Here is a 12,967-nt window from a genome sequence, read left to right as displayed (position 1 = left end):
AAGACATTTTAAACGTTACTCTGGTTCACTCTCAAGACATGCGCCAGCTTGCCAGTTTCGCCCTCTGCAGCGCGAGCACGCATTCATGGTGTGCACGCAGACGAATGGCGCACTGGACTTGCTCTCTCACCCGGTAGTGGCGTGGAGGGTTTCATTTTGGGGACATTACGTGAGCAGGCGCTATCAATCCACAGGCGCTTTCCCCGTGCGCTGTCGTTTTTTCATTCAGAGAAAATGACTTTCCTATCCTCGTCACGATATCAATGCACACGCCTCGCGAATCAAGCCGGAAAGCAGACGGTCCGCGAGGCAAATTATCACGACAGGAGTAAAGTAAAAAACAAAACAGAAATTCAACTAATGTTAGTCTAACGTAGTTTTAAAATGTTTTCCCGTATGTTTTCATGTATGAAAAGACCCCAAATGAACACTGTAGGTGGACAACTTAATTACTATAAGCAAATCATTTAAACAGTGTTTGTATAGGAATGATTAGTGTTAGCTGTTTGATCACTATAAGCAGTTCATCACTGTATTATTGCTCTACCGTTTATATTGAAAATGAGGACAGAAGCAGCAGGTTAAACCACTGTTCATTTAACTTGAATAGAATTTGGTTTATTATATTTTTTGTTATATATTGCACTGCCTTGTATCTTGAGAACTGAATCAGCAGGTCCTGCAGTTGCACTTTTTATTATTTTCAAATAAAAGGTGTATGTATTTGCCATGAATCGTTGTTTACTTGTTTATATCCATAATTAATTTATCCCTGATTGCCTTACAAGAAAAACTTTGAGAAATCCTGACCTGCACTGTCCAGTATTAGCTATTTATTTCACAGTCACTCTAATTGAATTCTTGGCAAAAAAAGTTACTGTATCAATTTCAAATCATTGAATCGTATCGTATCGCTCTAGATGAGCCAAATATCGTCCTTGAATCGTATCGGAACCATGGAAATCGTGTCGTTGTAAAAACGTGTCGTTACACCCCTAATATTAATGAATAGCTCCGTTGTGCTTAAATAGCTAGTGAAAGTGCGTATATGTTAGTAGGCATAAGGCGAGAAGGAGATACCTCCTCAAGAACATGGATGTTCACCATAATGGAGTCCCAGTCACTGATGCTGCGCAATTTGTGCAACACGCATGGGGATTTTTTTGCCATGGAAAAGATGGAGAGAGTAGAAAAGTCTGTAAAGATTAAAAAGTGACTAAAGGTATGGATCCATCATGTCTGCCTTGATGCAAACAGTAATTTTCTATGAGTAGTTCCACTATGGACTTTTTACAAAACTAATTTGCTTGTGTTTGTGTGTTTGATTGACACAGACACACTGTTCTAAAATAGCATTTTATCTAATCAGAAACACGGTAAATTATCACTTGTACTGCTAACAAATTTCTTTATGCAGCTCAAATTAAGTAGAAAACAGGGGGTGTGGTAATCTAAATACGGAGCAGACATATTGCACAAATCTGAACATGGAAGCGTGAAATTGCAAAATGCAAAGGTGTGCCTAAATAAGCCTACAGGAAATAGGTCAGACTGTGAGACATAGCTGTCTGAGAGAAGAGAACATTGTACACATACTGTGAATGTACTGTTACAGCTTGTGCTTTCAGTTATGGTGTGATTCAGGATGTTGCAGTGGTGGGAAGCAAGCGAGACCTGTTGTCTTGTAGTGAAGAGAAGTTACAGGTATTGGTTGAATATTTCTGGAGCTGTCTCACTGCCTCACACATGCTGTAGCAAACAGCTTCGACTTTATTGGCTGCTTGAATCCGCAGCTGTAGCTGTCAGACACAATCCTTGAAAAAATCTTTATCCGTGTTGGAAACTCTCCCTTGTTTCTCATCTTTGCCTCAACCTCTTTTTAATACTATTTTTTCATTTTTAAACACAGCTGTTTGCATGATGCATCGCGATGAGGGGATGTATTTTTAGCTTGGTCTGATTCCGCGGGGAATAGGACCCGGTGACAGGCATTAAGAATAACTAGTTACTGTATATAGAAATAGCCAATCTTCTTACTGATGGTCTTGTTTGCTTATGTAGGACATATAGAGGCATCAGTATTAAATCCAGACTGTTTCATAACCAAGTAAAAACTCCTTGAAGTAACTTTTAAGACACATTTTAGAAAATATCGCCAATGTCTGTGGCCCAGTTTCTCAGTAATGTTCAATGCACGCAGTATATGTGGAGTCAACAACACAAACATTTGTTCAATCTAATGCCATCTAATATTGAATTTAGTAATAAATTCAAGACTACTTCTCAAAATCTACCAGCCACTCAATAGATGACCTTTGTTTTTTTGGTCTGGTGAGTGAAGCCAATCTAGCAGACACTTGCATATTTTTCCAGTATGTGGCTGGTGGCTGCTGCTAATTTCCAAACCCTGCAATACTTCTACTATAAGTTGCCCTATTCATATTATTTATGAATATAATGCAGCAATATATATATATGCAATACATGCTAAAAACTAAAGTCAGCCACTTCCACAGGATGGAGAAAATAAGTAAATAGTAAAGGGAAGTATTGAGGGTGAGACTCTAGGTCTCTCTGTCTCTCTCTCTCTCTCTGCCGTCCCCCCCCATAGTTGTCACCTGGAAGCTTTCCGTCAGCCCCCCCTCTCTCTGGAAGCCAGAGATGAGAGCCATTCAGAGGATGGCCTCAGGCACAGGCCTCTACGAACGCTCAACTCAACAACCCCGGCTGTTTCAAGGGAGCCTCTCTTTGAGCTTCAAAAGCTTTCTACGAATGGGAACCAAGTTGGCTTCCCACCATAGGCTCCCTCCATACAGATCTTTTTCAGTTGCTCAGCTTAAAATCCATATGAAAGGCTAGAACCACAAGCACACTTGGGATTAAGTGCAGAAACGAAGTAGGATTTAAACTTACAAAAAAAAGTGAAATTCCTCAATACCTTTAACAACTGATATTCGAAGTCCAATGAAATTTTGGATAAAATCAAACCTCACGGGAGGCAGAAGAAGCCATAATGCCTCAAATCAAAGCCTGACAGAAAGCTAACAGTTTGACAGAACAATACTGATCTGTGTGTGGCATTGGGCATTGCAACATGTGGCGTGTGGGATTTCATGCGTCAACACAACCCAGAGAAATGCCACAAAACAAATAACATGGGGCAATTAGGGAATTAAATATGAATTTGTTGTATTACTGTGCTCCCTGTCAGCTTTGGTTTGTCACTTTAATCGCATATAAATCATAGGACAATCTGAATCAGCCGGGAAACTGTCTTGAAATTTTATCCTGATGGATGATGGTGCTTAAATATATGACAGGGCAATAACTACGGAACCAACTACAGCACACACGAAGACACCAACCCGCACACAAGCACACATATATTACAGGTGCTTTATTTGTACCTGTTAAAAAATATTATAATTTACAAAGGATTCAAATATTGGAGTTGAAGTGAGGAGTAAAAATAGTACAAATAAACAAAGTGATATCTTCCCCACCTACAGCGGCACAGCTATATATTTCTGCACAAAAGCCACACGCATACAGAAGCCTTAAAATACAGCTCTCAAGTATATCTTTGAATGGTTAAGTGTCGTTTCCATGGAAATGGTATTTTAACCTGCATTAGGACAACATCTTTCCCTTTCAACTTCCAACAATTTTGTTAAAAGGAACTGCATGTGGCGATTCCGCTCGCCCGCAACTTTTGTTGACTCGAACAAATTAAACCAGCATCCAGCTGTTTCTTTTTTAAATGAAATCTGAGCACTCAGACACGCCAAGGAGCATTTCACTCGGCAGACCAACGGAATGGTAACAGCATTAGAGTTGACATAGTGTTTTACTACGGTCCTGGGCAATCATCGGGATCATTCATCTGCACATTCAAACTCTTTACGCTCTCATTTGTCAACCCAGCGGCCCGGGTCGAGGCTCGAGCTGGGCTATTGCAAGCTAGCACGTTGTCCGTGATGTATGGCGCTGTGATAAGCATCTCTGTGCAGAAAATATGGATCTCTCTTCAAGATGTGATTTTAAATGTCCAGTCTTTGATTTAAATGCAAACAAACAGGTCGTCTGACCAGGAAAGCCTAGATATGGATCTATTTTTTCATGCTAAAATTGATGTATAGAGCTTATGTTATTGGATTTACAGCACATGATGTGTGAGGTAAACGGGTAGCTCGGGTTGAGAATATATTTGAGTTGCAGTGACTTTAAGTAGGGTTTTCTGTTGTTCTGTGTTAGTCATGTGATATACTTACGGTGACCAGACGTCCCGGTTTGTACAGGACAGTCCCGGTTTCAAGCTGACGTGTCCCGAGTCCCGACACATATCTGTAAAACACTCAAATGTCCCGGTTTTCAGCAGTCACTAACAAATTGTCCCGGTTTTCACTACAATCAAAATAATAATATTATACTTACATAGACGTTTATCACTCATTAATAAATTTGTGCGCATGAGATAAGTATACAAAAAGCCAGCATCGCAGCAGTCTCTATAGCGAGTGATGTTGATTGCGGTCAAGCCAACATTACGCACGGACGCAACAGATATCCGCTGGTTACATTAAGTGTAGTTTTGATCCACAGAACCCTCCGGGCTTATGTGCACATCAAACGTGTCGTATGGATTAATTATTCTACACAGTTCCTTCTGCGCATCAACAGGCATTTCGCTCCGCTTATAACTCCCTTAGGACCGCCCGTTCCGTCTTTCACCCGGACGGTGTCTCCATCCTGGCCAAAATGTCGTCTGAGCTCCACAATTATAATTATAATACCCTGAGACGAAACAAGTTGAAAAATAATGTACGTAGGCCCAGACAACAATACGTTTCCTCTGAGGGAAACTCTCTACAGGACTCCCAAACTGTCAGTGCGTCATGAGGGGGATAGTCCTGTGATTAAAGGGGGAGAAAGTAGTGAATGTGATAAGTCATGATTGTTACTCACAGCCTCTACCACCTATAACACGGACACGTGTGAACGTTAAACCTGCATAACATCAGCATGTTAGCATTTATCTCAAAGCACCGGTGTGCCTAAGTACAGCTTTATGGAGCTGCTAGTATGGCTGTAGACTCAGTCTTGTTAATAGAAGGTTGTTGTATTATAATAAATATATGCATGGCAGGGGGTTTAATGTGTCCACCCTGCAATATTGCCATACTTTTCTGAGGCATTTCAAACATATTTGAATGAACCAGTTTCTTAATAAAAGATATTATTTTTGATGCCAAAACTTTGTTCCATTCAAGTCGATGCTTCGCAGTAGTAGAAATCGCTGCTGCCACCAAATAAGGAAATTCCTCTAATAAAAGTGATTTAAAATTGCCATCACACATCATGGTTTGCTGGCAAGGTCATCTTTTTTTATTCATATTATGTTGACGCTAGCATTTTATGCCACACAATATTAACATGCTCTTTGAGCCCATCAGGGAAAAACTCATAACTTCACAGTGTTCCAAAAGCAGTTTACCAAGCAGTGAAGGTCAGTACGGTAATCTTGTGATATCTTGTTATATTTTTGCACAGACCCAGCGACAAACATTTGGAATATTTATGATGGAGATTTCAAATGGCGCAGTGAGTTTTCCGAGGCTGATAGAGCAATAAACACAATGAAAATGTCATAACGCTGTACTTGTATGAAGTCATAAAACAAGCTACAAGAAGTAAACAAACGTCACAACTTAACCACAAAAGTTGTCTTTTCTCTCACTGCATTGTTTCACGGGTGGCTGAATGTTGGTGGTGATCACACACAGTAGGATTTCTTCACTACTGCAGCTGGAGTTCAGGAGGAAGTGTTGGAGGAAAGGGCAGTTTGACCGTTGCCTTAAGGAGGCTATTATCCAGTGTAGAATGTGCTTCCCTGGTTCACCCTCTCTCAACGCAAGTTAGTTGAAATTCTCAATATATGACCCAATCTGCTCCTGCTGGCCATAAAATATTGATGGAAAGGCTTCAGGTCTGAATATGAGTCCACAGGTTTTTGACTGATCTTTTTTTATTATTATTACTCTTTCCTCTGCACTCGTCAGCGTGCTGCAAGGGTTGATCAAGTCCAATTGCCCTTCTGCCTTTTGTCTTACAAAAAATCCTAACATATATATACATGTAAGCTGTATATATACATTATATTGGGCTGGGACAATACACCTATGTCCAGATTCGATACTGTCACGATTCTGGGGAGCCGATTAGATACAGACGTAGGCAAAGTTGTTGGTAACGTTCCGTTAAAGAGAGAAAAACCCACAATGGTCACTGAAATAACTTGAAACTGACAAAAGTAATAATAAATAAAAATTTACTGAAAATTAACTAATGAAAATCAGCTGTTGCTTTTGAAGTATGGTTCAACAGAATCATTTTAAAAAACAAACTGATGAAACTGGCCTAGACAAAAATGATGGTAGCCCTAGAAAAGATGTAAAATAATTTGACCATAGGGACATATTAAACTAAGGTATGTCCTGTAATTAGCATCACAGGTGTCTTCAAACTTGTAATCAGTCAGTCTGCCTATTTAAAGGGTGAAAAGTAGTCACTGTGCTGTTTGGTGTCATGGTGTGTACCACACTGAACATGGACCACAGAAAGCTAAGGAGAGAGTTGTCTCAGGAGATCAGAAAGAACATTATAGACCTTCATGTTAAAGGTAAAGGCTATAAGACCATCTCCAAGCAGCTTGATGTTCCTGTGACTACAGCTGCACATATTATTCAGAAGTTTAAGGTCCATGGGACTGTAGCCAACCTCCCTGGACGTGGCCGCAAGAGGAAAATTGATGACATATTGAAGAGACGGATAATACGAATGGTAACCAAAGAGCCCAGAATAACTTCCAAAGAGATTAGAGGTGAACTCCAAGGTCAAGGTACATCAGTGTCAGATCGCACCATCCGTCACTGTTTGAGCCAAAGTGGACTTAATGGAAGACAACCGAGGAGGACACCAAATCATAAAAAAGCGAGACTGGAATTTTCCAAAATGCATATTGACAAGCCACAAAGCTTCTGGGAGAATGTCCTTTGGACAGATGAGACAAAACTGGAGCTTTTTGGCAAGTCACATCAGCTCTATGTTCACAGACGAAGAGATGAAGCATCCAAAGAAAAGAACACTGTACCTAATGTGAAACATGGAGGAGGCTCGGTTATGTTATGGGGCTGCTTTGTTGCATCTGGCACAGGGTGTCTTGAATCTGTGCAGGGTGCCATGAAATCTCAAGACTATCAAGGCATTCTGGAACGAAATGTGCTGCCCAGTGTCAGAAAGCTTGGTCTCAGTTGCAGGTCATGGGTCCTCAAACAGGATAATGACCCAAAACACAGCTAAAAACACCCAAGAATGGCTAAGAACAAAACATTGGACTATTCTGAAGTGGCCTTCTATGAGCCCGGATCTAAATCCTATTGAACATCTGTGGAAGGAGCTGAAACATGCAGTCTGGAGAAGGCACCCTTCAAACCTGAGACAGCTGGAGCAGTTTGCTCACGAGGAGTGGGCCAACATACCTGTCGACAGGTGCAGAAGTCTCATTGAGAGTTACAGAAATCACTTGATTGCAGTGATTGCCTCAAAAGGTTGTGCAACAAAATATTAAGTTAACGTTACCATCATTTTTGTCTAGGCCAGTTTCATTAGTTTGTTTTTTTAAATGATTCTGCTGAACCATAATTCAAAAACAATATCTGATTTTCATTAGTTAATTTTCAGTGAATTTTTATTTATTATTACTTTTGTCAGTTTCAAGTTATTTCAGTGACCATTGTGGGTTTTTCTCTCTTTAACGGAACGTTACCGACAACTTTGCCTACGTCTGTATGTATTGCGATTTTTAAGTATTGTGATTCTACAAGTATTGCGATTCGATATTGCAATTTATTACGATTTTTGCGAACTTTTTTAACACAAGACTATGGGAAAAAGTTGAATCATACACTTCTAGGGACTTTTAATTTGGAAAATATCAAAATAAATACATTAGAAATGTTTGATTTTCATGTCCTGGTGTCAAATATATCAGTTATTGTCAGGCATTTTTTTTCAGCAATCCAAAAATCAAAGACAAAGACATTTCCCTCACAAATTAGTGTTATTTTCTTTTCAATTCATAAGGGACATGTAATGTTTAATACTTCTGGTGAATATAATCCAATTAATCTTATTTCCATATAAGTATGTTGTATATACAGTTCCCTCTGTTAACACCTTATTTTGAAAACCAGATGTGGTCACACGTGTATACTTCTGCTAACTTCGCCCAGTCCGTTGCAAGCTCTACTGTATCATTATACATCCATAGTCAGCTCCATCGGGGCCGTTTGAATGCATTTAACATAAATGTCAGTATATGGGTGCTCTACAGTTGTAGTGTCGGCTGATTTTACATTTTTTAGCATTCAACTTTAGCCGTGATGTCTAGCTCTGCTTTTCCTGCAATGTGTGAAACCCAAAGTGTTTCCATACTTTACTGGATGTGTAGCTTTTACCACTTTGGATTTAAAATGTGAGGGTGCAGGTCGTATCCATGCAGACCCTCCACCGTTTTCAGCTTTGTTGTTTTGGCTCATTTTGGCTCAGTTTGTTTTGGTTGACGGATACGGAACAGATATGACGTCACTTTACTCAGACTACAACAATAAAAGCGGGAACTTCCTTCTACCTCTGCATAGACTTAAATGAAGCAAACATATCGATTCTGGCATTAAAAATCAATAACAGAATCGTAAAAAAAAAATTGGATATATATACAGTATGTACATACTGTATATATATCATTTTTCCTTTCACCTAATTATCTTGTCTAGAGTTTCGAACACTGTTTAAAAGTCTGTTTACAATCATTTCTACAAAGATGAGGATTTTGAAAGGCCTATAATGTGATCTTGTCCTCATGTCTTGTCCTGTTGACCTGACAGACCATACACAGATTTAATTTAGTATGTTATTGCTTGCAAATTGTGTAGTCAGTGTGGCTAGTACAAATCAACAGTGGAAGAACTTTGTCTTTCTGGATTCTTTGTTTAATTCTTGTGTAAACAATCCAAGTTGTGTGGGGAGTCTCATGGGAGGAGAGCAGCTCTTCAACTGAAAAGGCGTTCTTTTTGTTGAATTTCTCTTTTTGCCAATCGCTGAGCAAACCTGGCAGGTTTATACATGTCATTAACATTTACTAACAATCCAGCCTGCTGCTGCAAATTCTCATTTTCTCACGTTTAGAATGAACCAAGTTGTCTGTAATTAGCTAACATACGGTATGCTGAAGTTTAGAGTGTTAAGTATTTAAGGAACAATGTTCACTTCATGACTAATGAGGTTATTACCAATGACTTGGCCAAGAGTCATGAATAATATGCACCCAGGCATTCTTTCTGTGCTTACTTAACTTTGAAATTCTTGAAGGGGATCTCCGTAAAGCCCCAAATCACACGCATGCTCATTGAAAGTCAATTTCACAAAACAACCAAACTCAAAGTTGGCACACAACACACCTTAAATAGTAGTATTGTATCCACTTTTCTCCGCTGTAGGCATGATTTAAAAAAAAAAAATGCAAGACAACCGTTGCAAGGAAAAGGAGAGAATGGGGTTGCTACAGTAGGAGAAGGTATAAGGTGGCTTACTCTTGAGATGGGAACATTATATTTTGTGATTAGGGCTGGGCCATATGGCCAAAATCTTCTATCACGATATTAATCATTTCATATCCCGATAACGATATAACACCTCCCCTACACACATTAACAGTTGTACTCCGTAACAGTTTCTGAATCAGGCTAGTGTGGTAACAAAGCATGCAACTTGCGGTAGAACTATTTACATGACAGACACCATAAATAGTTCTACTGTTGTGTTTTATTTTTTTTATCTCTTTATTATCGACTTCTACAGGCAATGCGAAAGATGACACAAGTTCTAGCTATCGCTCTCACCCTTATTCCTGAGAAATACTGTACATGCCTCTCTCACATTTAAGGAATTAAACAAACCCACACTCTGTTGCACCCATGCTGTATGCCCTATTGAACCTCACCATGATCGGTCTGATGGGAACATATGCCCGGACAAATCCCCCGTGGCTTGACGGCGGGATATTCTCAGTGTTGATGGAGATATTGATCACGCACACATTAAAATGATGTCGGCAGTGGTAAATGCCAATGGTGGCGAGGTCCATTAATCAGGAAATCAATGGCCCTGTCAATAGGCTGGCCCGGCCCTGACAATAGATGACAGTCTAGAGGTGGAGCTTAAGGTTAGCTGAGCGGAAAGCGTTCCACTGCTGAAAGTCCATCCCGTCTCACCGCTGAAGCTCTGTCCTGTTCTCCTTTCACCCCCAGGCATGACTTCATCATTTACTAAATCCTTTTAGGGACTGCTCAGCCCCACAACTCATTGAAGGCAGAGAGCGTGAGTGGGTCATGAGTCATGGTGGGATATGAGTAAGTTCAGTGTCAGCTTTCCTCCACTTGCGCCCTAGAGACAGTCGCCTCCATGACTGAAAGGCACACATAAGTGAAACACCCCTTGCAGTTGTTAAAGTAAAACATCAGCTGTATAGTACAGTGCAGCATGATGTTCACTGGATTTTCCTGCAGCAGTTAGAATCCACTCGTGGAACAGTAACAGATTTTCACGGTACTATAACTTTCTCATAAAATATAATATTACACAATTATTATTTTTATTATCAATTACAATGACCCTTAAAGGAATGACAACAGAAGAGTTATTTTTGGTTGAACAAATGCTTTATTGTGATTGAAACTTGACACCATTTTTAATGGAAGTATATGTAAAACATGTTGGTTTACATGTTGGCAGCACTAAAGAATGTTAAATGAACTACTACTTTAAAATAATGGGATGCTGAGCAAAACTCAGAGCGGCTTGTCACTAAATTGAGAATAGCTGGTCCACCTTAAAGGTCAGTCCACATTAAGTGAGCCTTGTGGCTAGCTTCAGTGCTAGCCCCCTTCAGCAGGTGGCAAACACAGGATTTTGGCTTAGGTCTTGAGGAGTTGTAGCATTTATTCACTGACAAATAGTGTAAACTATACACACATGCTCTATCTTTCACGACTGCATACGTTACTCACACAAACTACACACAGAGTTATTCCTTAAAGAAGTTTGCTACTTGTATAACACATTTTAGTAAAACAAAAACATCAACATTTCAATCCTTTACAAACGGATCTCCCGTGGGCAGCCGCGAGAGGTTGCTGTTTGCATGATCCTGTTTAAATCGATGTGAAATAAAAACCATTATAGCTAGAGCATTCATTCTTTTGCAGTGGAAAGTCAAGGCAGTATTTTGCACCATCACGATGTACACTTGCGATGACGTCATTATGTTACGTAACGTGCGGTGGGGCCAGATTTCCCCGTGGGAGAGCACTTTTTGAATGATCCTGTATGAATTGATCTAAAATGCATCACCACGTGGTAAATGGTAAATGGACTTGCACTTATATAGAGCTTTTCTAGTCTTCTGACCACTCAAAGCGCTTTACACTACATGTCAGCATTCACCCATTTACACACACTGATGGCAGCCATGCTAGGTGCCAACCTGCCCATCAGGATCTAATCTAAATACTCATTCACACACCGATGGCACAGCCTTCGGGAGCAATTTGGGGTTCAGAATCTTGCTCAAGGACACTTCGACATGCGACCGGAGGAGCCGGGGATCGAACCGCCCGACCTCTGAGCCACAGCTGCCATTCCCACATGGTATGCTTGTGATGACGTCATGAAGTTACGTTATGTGAGGACCGTAACAAAACTATCAAAAGTGTTAAGAGTGTTAAGAAATATTTTGTTTTTGTTTCTACATTTAGAAATCTTTTGTTTTTGTGGTTTTATTTAGTAACATATTTTGAAAAACGTTTTTTTTTTTTTAATCTATGACACAATTTCAATACACTTGTCAATCATCATGGTTTATTGACTTTTATAACCTTTTAACTTAGGTTGTACAGATTAGGGATATGAATAATTTGAAGATACTCCAAGAAATCACATCACAACAGTAAGCAAAAATACAAATGTAGGCCCTGGCGGACCATTTCTTTGAGTTCAAAGGGTTAAAGTCCGAGGATTTTGTAGTTATGTAACCTGTTTCCTTGTTCTCTGTCCTGTATTTACTGTAACTGTTGACCATTGATTTCATTTGTTGCTACAACAAACATTGCATTGGCTCCCTGGTCAGCACTAACTCCACCAATAATACAATTGCATTAGTGACCAAAGTATCTTAATGTGCATCATTAATCCTGAAACCTGTCATATTAATCAAATATCTCACTCTGCTAAGTTATGTGACTCAATATTTTTCCGGGCAGATTTTTCTGCTGATGTAATGAATGAGTTAGAGCCACGGATAGTACCCATGACATTCACTGTCACCAGAGGATGAAGCCCACTAACTGAAATCCTCTCACTTTTCCTCTCCGGTGCCACCATGAGGTTGACAATTTTTTTTTCTTAGGGAAATGCCATGACAACTAGTGAATGGATTACCAAGTCATGGTAATCCATTCACTAGTTGTCATGGCATTGGCACACATATCCATAGTGCTCAAAGGATGAATTCTATCACGTATAGGTGATCACTTGACTTTTCCTCTAGCACCTCTATGAGGTTGACATTTGTAGCTTTGACTGGAATGTCTCAATTGAAATTTGGTACAGACATTCATATCATCTCCTCAGGATGAAGTGTAATCACTCTCCGCCGACTTTTCATCCCGCACCACCGGCAGGCCATAATTTATATTTCTCCAATACTTTGGTTTGTGACTAAATACCTGCTAAATGAATGGCATTCCCATCAGCCTCAGCGGTACTTGGATTTTAGTGCTAATTAACAAGATTTGGCATGCTAACACGCAAAGTTCAGATGGTGAACACGGTAAAAGTAATGTGCATCAGC

The 12,967-nt window shown here is 39.8% G+C and overlaps 1 long non-coding RNA gene across 3 annotated transcripts in view; it reads left to right on the top strand.

Annotated features, from left to right (window-relative positions):
- The window catches only part of LOC119480940, a 73,579-nt gene that overhangs the window by 50,259 nt on the left and 10,353 nt on the right, over nt 1–12,967 (top strand). The gene's annotated exons all lie outside the window — the stretch shown is intronic.

The sequence above is a fragment of the Sebastes umbrosus genome, chromosome 21 (assembly GCF_015220745.1).
Source record: "Sebastes umbrosus isolate fSebUmb1 chromosome 21, fSebUmb1.pri, whole genome shotgun sequence".
NCBI lineage: Eukaryota > Metazoa > Chordata > Actinopteri > Perciformes > Sebastidae > Sebastes > Sebastes umbrosus.
The sequence above is the reverse complement of the archived record's forward strand: the minus strand, read 5'-3'. Positions and strand labels throughout refer to the sequence as shown.